Source organism: Eupeodes corollae, chromosome 1 (assembly GCF_945859685.1).
Source record: "Eupeodes corollae chromosome 1, idEupCoro1.1, whole genome shotgun sequence".
In the NCBI taxonomy this organism is placed as follows: Eukaryota; Metazoa; Arthropoda; class Insecta; order Diptera; family Syrphidae; genus Eupeodes; species Eupeodes corollae.
In genome coordinates, this window is record NC_079147.1 from 175,215,746 (window position 1) to 175,224,528 (window position 8,783).

Sequence of the window (8,783 nt, forward strand, 5' to 3'; positions counted from 1 at the left end):
TGGCAATTCACCACTTGACTCTGAAACAGGTTCTGGGTTTGGCAAGCCCAGTATCCTATTTTGAAGTTTTTCATTGAACTTCGAATCTCTAAATATACCCACATCTGACGCTCTTCCATTGATTCCTACGTTGACCATTAGAAATTCATAATTTGCGTTTGTGAGCGCCATGAGTATAATTAAAAAATTGAGTTTATAGTTAAAATAGAACGATCCAGAACCTGGTAGTTTAGTTATATTGACGTGCTTCCCGTCTTTAGCACCTACACAGTGAAGAAAATTCCACATATCATTAAAAAGTTTAGCTTCTTTTCATGTTCATTTTCAGGTAGCTGAAAATGTAGATATATGAATAACTTCCTTAAATTATTATTATATTTTGTTAATTATAAATATAAAAATTGTACACATATATGTTACTAGCTTTTTACCCACGGTTTCACCCTCAGTGGAGAAATTAAATAAGTATGAGAGATAATGGGTAAGGGTATAATAATAGAAATGAGTCAATATAATAACTAAATTTTATTGCTTGGCTGAGATCAACAACTTTTAAAAATTACTACAGACAATGAAGTTTCAACACCTTAACATATGCTTATTGAAATGCAACAACAAATGTTAAAATATATTTCACCGTAACAAAAATAAATAATTCTGAATTCTGAAGAAAGAAGAAAGAAGAGTCCACCATTGCCGAAATCTATTTTACGTAAAACTTGATGGAAAACATGATTTTGCTCTGGAAGTAATTGAGGGACTAATTCTGCCACTTGATGTTGCAGTGCTATGAAATCATAATCTAGCTCTCGTGCAATTTCATTATCAAAATCATCCACATTGTCTCTTCGAGGGCTGGGCATTCCAAAATCATCTAATTTTTTTCCAACCATCGTAAAAACCTTGTTTTCGATTATAATTATTGTAGACGTTTTATTGTAGACATGTTCATTGAAAGTAATGTCTGTGTACTTGCTGCAGTTGATGTAAAATATCTTCAGCCATATATTCTTTGTACTTATTCCGCAAAGACCGCAAGAAGATAAAAGCGTAGCGTAAAGTTCCCTGATTTTATCTGGCGATCGGTATTGTACAGCTTCCTCCATAGTTTCATCCCAACTATTGTCATTTTCTAACACTCGCCGAGCTTCACATGCTTCTCGGTAGGTTTGACATTCATGACCATTGACAATTTTAAGTTCTGTAAAGCTAATTGGACCTCTAACATGATGCAACAACATGCGCTGACAAAAGCATTCAAAATTCGTAACGTTTACGGTAAATATAGAAAAATTAGAATCAGTTGAAACTATATTCAATTGAATTAGATATTGTCGTCACCGTCGGTAATACAGTGAGTTGGTATTACAGTATTCAGGGTTGAAACTTCATTACTATGATGCTAGATGATGCTAGATGGCGATGAAGTATCTGAATTTGACGATATTTTGACAAAACATTTTCTTATTTTTCGTATTTTTTTTAATTTTTTTTTAATAAAAAGTATCTTATGTTACTTCTAATACCTTCAAGAGTTCATGTGCAAAGTTTCATGATGATCGGTTAAGTAGTTTATGCGTGAAAGCGTAACAAACAAACTTACATTCGCATTTATAATATTAGTATGATAGTATGATTAATAAAATAAGCTTGTGAGCACTCAAAAGAGAGCTGCAATGACACAATATCAATAGCAAATGGATGGGAATCAACATTATCTGAAATTGAGAACAAACAACAACGAATGTATGCCAAAAAACTTGTTTCGGATATTTTATTTGCTGGGTCTTTTGGTCAACTCAATAAAAGTGAAATAAAGGGGGTTCAAAATCTTTTAGACCCTTCAGTGAGTTCTTTGGAGTGACTCTTTCATATCTTCTCCATCACCAGTGCCGCAACAAGTATTTTTTGTTCAACAACCACGGACCTCGACCTCTAGCATGCGGACGTACTCAAATGCGCAACAATTTTTTGACGATTTCTTACAAAATATCGATTTGTGAAATGCATCCCTTTGTACATACACACATAAATTAATTTTAATAAAATGAAAATAGAAATATACGCACTTTTATATTTTCTTTCAAAACTGTAATAATGGTCTCAAAGGTTTGCATGACAATTCTACCTATTGTTTGCGGCGCAATAGCACAAAGAAATTTGAGGTCTTCAAAAGATTCTAGACTTGCCAAGAACCGTACTGTTAAAGATAGTCGATCTTTTGGTGAAATAAGATCTCTCATCAAAGTTGTTTTTTTAATAATAACTGGCGTAACTTTTTGTAACAAATCTGTAAAATTGGCTTTGTCCATACGTAAAAAATTGTTAAAGTCAACGCGTTTACGAGTTTTTAAATTAGAATGTCCAAAAATCTCTTTACACACAAATTCTTTTTTTGTTTTGTTTTTTCTGTTCTTTTTTTAATAGCTAAGGCAATAATTAAAGCTACACATGCTAAATCACTCATTGCTCCGTGTCCGTAGGTATGTCTGATTAAGATGAAAAACGTCACACAACTAATATCTCTCAAACATGTTTGTGTAGTGTGTGGCGAAACTATGTTTGCTCAAACACACGTTTGAACAAACGTGTTTGCGTAGTGTATGGGCCCTATAAGGAAAATTGAAAAAAAAATCGACACACACACATACACACAATCTCCAGTTAATTTCTGTACACATAAAGAAACAAGATTACAGCAAAAATTAAATTATTTAAACAAATATTAATCACTAAGAAAACTATGACAAAACAAGAATTACATACAAATTAAAGACAAATTATTTAATTAAAAATGTAAAACAAAAACAGGATGTTTTCAGGATTGTGAGGGAATTTCACGAGGTCAGGGGGTCGAATACGTATTTTTTTTACAGTTTTTAAGTTTTTTCTTATTTTTTATTTTAAGTATTATTTCCTTCACATAGATATACATATATACATATATATTCCAGCCGAAAGTATATTATTTTACTAATTTGAGAGTTCTAGAATGCTCTCATAATGCATGAACTTCACTTGTACCAATTTAAGGAACAATATTTCTTTTCCTTTCTTTCAAGAAAATTAATTTTTTCTTTATTTGTTTTGCTATTGGTATTATTGGGCATTATTTCACTAGTTTTTTTTTTTTTAATTCTTATCTTAAAGCTAGATAAAAATTCATAAAACAAGTCTAATTATCCATAACTTACAACTAACTTAATGGTCCCATACGGACAATCTAAATTAAACTATAACACTAACTACTAATACCTTTCGGCCCTAAGATCTATTTTAACTTCAATTCATTTTCATTTATTTTTGTATTAATTAGAAAATTTAAAAAACTAATATCAATATCCTATTTATTTTTACTTAAAAACTACTTAAAATTTGGTCCCTAATGTAAAACTAAAAACTAACTTAAACTACCTATTCTTCCTATAAACTACTTAAAACTAGAACAACCACAGCAGCAAATCTAACGTTTTTTGTTTTAATATTTCATTGTCTTTTTTTGTATGTTTTTTAAATTTTTTTTTTTTATATTCCATATTTTTTGTTTTTTTTTATTTTTTTTTTTGTATTTTTTTTTGTGCCACCATGCCTATTCTACTTAAAACTAAACCCTAAAACTATAAAACAAGTATGTATGTAAGCCGTCCAAGGCTAAAAACCCCATCCCGACTACCCACTATCAAGTACCGATTGAAGCCACCAAAACTGGTTCTCCTGCTTCACCCTATCAGTTCGGTCCCGTTCGGACACAGCCCTACTGAACCGAAGGAGCTCTGCTCCACCTTGTGCCATGTTCTTCGTCTGACGTGGTAGATGAACGGAACTGCCAATCTATCCTGTATCAGACCGCATTTGTCTAAAAAGAGGAATGCCTCTGGTGGAATGAAGCCGCTCAAGCGTACACTTTCAAAATACTCGTCGTTCGGATAGAACGCCCCGAAAATTAAATTGTTGGTCAAAGACATAGCTCTTGCAATGTGACCTCGAACGAGTTTTATCACGAAATTGTCAATTCTGTTGATTCGAGCCCCGTTGTATAGGACCTCGTTGGAATAGTAATGCACATAAGAAGATTCGGCTGTTCAATATAAGCCGGTACAGCGTCGTAAACACTGCCGCTCGAAACTTCTCCATCTGGAAAGGGGCAACGTTGAACCACACAGGACAACCATAAACGATCATTGGCCGTATGAGGGCCATGTAGCAAATTACATTCACTCTGCTAAAAAACAGCCGTTTCGTCAGCGCGAAGGCTCCTCTGGCCCTGGTCAGAGCAGCATTTATATGTCTGTCGAAATATAAATATTGATCTAACCAGATACCGAGGTACTTCACTACACTTTTGCTTGATAATGGCTGCCCGTGAAGATTAACGATGACCATCTTGCGCCATTTCTTGCACGTATCCCTCGTGGCCCTAGCCAACGGAGCCCGGAACAGAATTGTCTCCGACTTCTGGACATTTACTTTCAGTCTCCAGTCGTCGCAATATCGCTGAATCTTGTCGAAATCACGCTGCAATAGAATTCTAATAACCTCAACCTTTCGGTCCGTTCTGTACCCAATTAGATCGTCGACGTACGCAATTGCCTTTGTAAGACTACCTATCAGATCGCTGGTGTAAATGCTGAAGAGAATCGGCGAATTCACCGCTCCCTATTGAAGACCATTTTTAATTAAGAATGTTGTGTTAGAAGTTACATTGCCACTTTTTACAACAAACTTTCTACCATTAAGCATATCATAAAGTATATACAACAATGGCTTACTTATGCCAAGCCTGCTCAGTTTTAGGTAAAGACCCTCTAACGATACGGTGTCATTATTTCACTAGTCAATACACACATATATGTATTCCGTTTCTTGCTTTTTTGCAACCAAAGCACTTATTTAATCGGCAAATATATTCTCGAATAATCCACGAGTATCAAAACCAACCAAAAAAAAAAAAAAAACAAAAACACTATTTTGCAATTATGAGTGTACCTCTGGAAAATTCCAAACAAACTCTTTTATTTTCACAAGCAAATTACTTTCAAACCTTCTTCAAACAAATTCAAAACAAAAAACTCACTCTCTCATTTTCTTATTCTCTACAAGAAAAAACAATAGAAACAACGTAGGTTGCTTCAATTAATATTTTTCTTGTAGGAAATGCAAAGTATGTTTTTGAAAATAAAAACTGAGTGAATGTTTTGAAACAAATTTTAGCGACTCTACAATTATTGTCACATCGTCATATCTACAAATTTCAAATGTCAAAAAAATCTATCCATTTTGTAGCGTTGGCGAAGTATAACAAGATTCAGCTTGAAATGGCAGACATTTTGTCCAGAATATTAGCGATAGCAAGTCAAAAGCTTCAATTCGATAGTGACGTAGACTCCACTGCAGATATGATTGCAAACATAATTTTATGTGGAATGAGAAATTGTATCCCGAATAGGAAATAAATTGTCAAACCCAAAGAAAACTCATGATTTGAGCTATTGTTAGGAGATTATTTAAATCAAAGATGTAAGTTACCACATTAACAAATCTAACCCCATACCGTAAGAAGTTTAATTTAGTTAGACTCGTGTAGTCATTTTCGGTGAACCAAATACTTCCACCACCAGAACTTACGGCAAAAAAATACTCCAAAGGTAGTAAAAATATCCGGTCATTGTTAATAAACGTACGTAACACCACGTCTTCGTCCTCAGTTCAAACGCAACGTTTACAATAATTCAATAACACTGATTTTGAAAATTTTCTTGCAGCACAGTTTGCAGTCAGTTTGAAGAATGCTTCTGCTCCTCCTGTACTTAAATGCGTTAACGTTGATTTGTTGATTTGTAACTCTTTTTAGTTCATGGAATATCAAATGCAGATAATAACAACTATCATAATTATGAATATAAATCAATTACTTTAAACGAGTCCCTTCAAAGAATCATTTTTTCACCATTGTCCTCATATCTAAGTGACACTTATTAAAAAACTTAAATGCTCTTGGAAAAATAATCTTTAAGAGCCTTTTAAATTCATGTTGAGTTTGGGACAGTGGGAGAGAGTTCCACAGTCGGACTGAGTTTATAAAATCTTGACTTTCATATATTAAACATGTATATCGTCCATGAATCAATTGACGAGATCTTCTAGAGGAAGGGAAGTTAGAAGTACATCAGAGAGTAGCAACAAATTACAAAATTTAAGATAGTTACCAAATGACATATCTATCAGCAGTGTAGCTAAATTGGATACACTATCATATCTTCGTCAATGCTGAGGATGCTGTCGGACCACTTCTGCAGACTGTATAACGGCGACGACGAACCGAATTCCGCTGTCAGGCAGGATGATCCATTCTACATAGACGACGAAAGCCAACAATCTCGTCCTCCCGACTTAGTCGAAGTAAAGATTGCCATATCTAAGCTGAAGTCTAACAAAGCCACTGGAGGGGATGGCTTGAAAGTAGCTGGAGATAATTTGGTTGGGAAGAAAGCATGCCTGGTGAATGGAACCTGAGTATTGTTTGATCGATCCTGAAAAAAGGAGACCCTCTTAATTGCACCAACTATAGAGGAATCACTCTACTTAACGTCGCCTACAAAATCTTCTCTGCCGTAATATGTATGTAAAGTCTGAAGCCCATAGTCAACAATCTGTTAGGTCCATATCAGTGTGGTTTTAGACCAGGAAAGTGCACAGTCGATCAAATATTTAAATTACGGCAGATCCTGGAAAAAACCCAAGAACACCAAATCGACACCTATCATCTTTTCATCGATTTCAAGACCGCATATGACAGAATCTACAGGGATGAGTTGTATAGAGCTATGTCTAGTTTTGGCATCCCTGCCAAACTCCTCAGTTTGGACAGGATGACCATGGAGAATTCACGCTGCTCCATAAAGGTTGGAAACAACTTAACAGAACCTCTCGATGTCAAAAAAGGTTTTAGATAAGGTGAAAGAAGAAGAAGAAAACAACACCAGCGCTGAGATGCTAACCGCTGTTTCTTTAGGCTATGAAAGCAGTTGCAATTGCTTATCATCCCCGTGGATGACAAGCAGATAAAAGCACCTTGTGTCAGTTTGAGAGAAAAGTTCTTCGTGTATTCATCGAAGAAGAGTGGAGGAGAAAATGGAACGACGAGATGTTAAGGGTAAAAGTCCAACGACAAAGATGGCTGGGTCACGAAGAGCGCATGGAAACCAATGCTCCGGCCCGGAAAGTCTTCGAATCCACACACACAAGACAGTGCAAGTGGCGCGCACAAGTGGAAAGTGACCTCACCCAACTTGGAGTTCGAAACCGGAGACATCTAGTTGTGTGTGGCTAGATGAAGCCCTAGTTCACATAGGACTGTAGCGCCACCTCAAGGAAGTAAGTAAGTAAGTCATATCTTCGCAGGCCGAAAACATAGCGAACAATAATATTGTTTACTAAGTTTATACGTTTACTATCATAGCTACAGTTTTAATATAATTTACTGGTGTAAAATACTGTGTTACCCATAAAGTACGTAGGGCACCATAAACTTTACCTAAAATTCCATTGATATGGTTGTCCCATGTTAGAGAGCGGTTAAAGTTAACGACGAGATTTTTCGCAGTTTCTAATTCAGAGGAGTACAGCATTTTTTTTTAAATCAATACGCATTTAGATTTTTAAAGGTTCAAGAAAAGACCATTTAAGTTAGACCCGTCAATGCCTTTACTGAGGCACCATGTTCAATAAGTCCAATAATACAACTAAATTAAAGTTGAAAGTCGTCGGCATACAAATGACAAGAAAAGTTTTTGATCACGCTTTGAAGCTCATTGAGATAGATACAGAAAAGTAGGAGATCCAATATCGATCCATGAGAAACACCGTAGAAAGTAGGTTAAAACAGACAAGCAGTCACCAATTTGAACTGCTTATTTCCTATAAGTCAAATAAGGCAAACTTTCAGAAAAATTAAAATACTGTATATACATATCTAGCCTTAGAAAAATCAAGCAAAACTAAGAAAGTTACATCGTCCTTATCCAGCGCTTGTCTTATTTCTTCAGTTACGCAAAGGAGTACTGTTGTACAGCTGTGCTTTTCCCGGAAGCCAGATTGTTTTGAAGTGAACAAAAAGTTTGCTGTGAGATAAGCGTTAATTTGTATCTCCAAAATTCTTTCAAAGTCTTTATTATATGGTAGAATTGAGATAGGTATATATTCAGTTCCTTTAGCATTTTTAGGAAATGGTATGATTTTTGCTGTCTTCCAAAGGTCCGGTCAAATTCCATACATCAAAATTGTATTAAATCCATACATAATATATGGCAGCAAAATTGGCAAAGTCATTTTAAAAAATGTAGAGTTCATAATGTCCATATGGAAAGCAGACGTTCAACAACATCAACAGTATCCACAGAACGAAAATTAAAACTAGGGTGATCTAAATGTTCCCCAAACTAAATATTTCCCATGAATCTGACAAAGGCGTGGTTAATCTGACTGAGATAAATGGTTTATTGAGTAAGTTAACGTCAAAATCTTTTGCAGGTATGTTTCTTGCATATATGTATATTCTTGGATACTCGCTCGTACATAATATGTATCTATATTATAAAGTAGTAATTTTTCAATTTACCATCGATTGTCGAATGTCTCACCATCAGCTTAAAAGACCTAAAATGCATTGAAAATATTCTTTACCAGCACAACGAGATTGAATCACCATTTCTTTGATGAAAAAATAAACAGTAAAATTAAACAAGACCTATCGAAAAGTTTTCCACTCACAATAATCGATCATG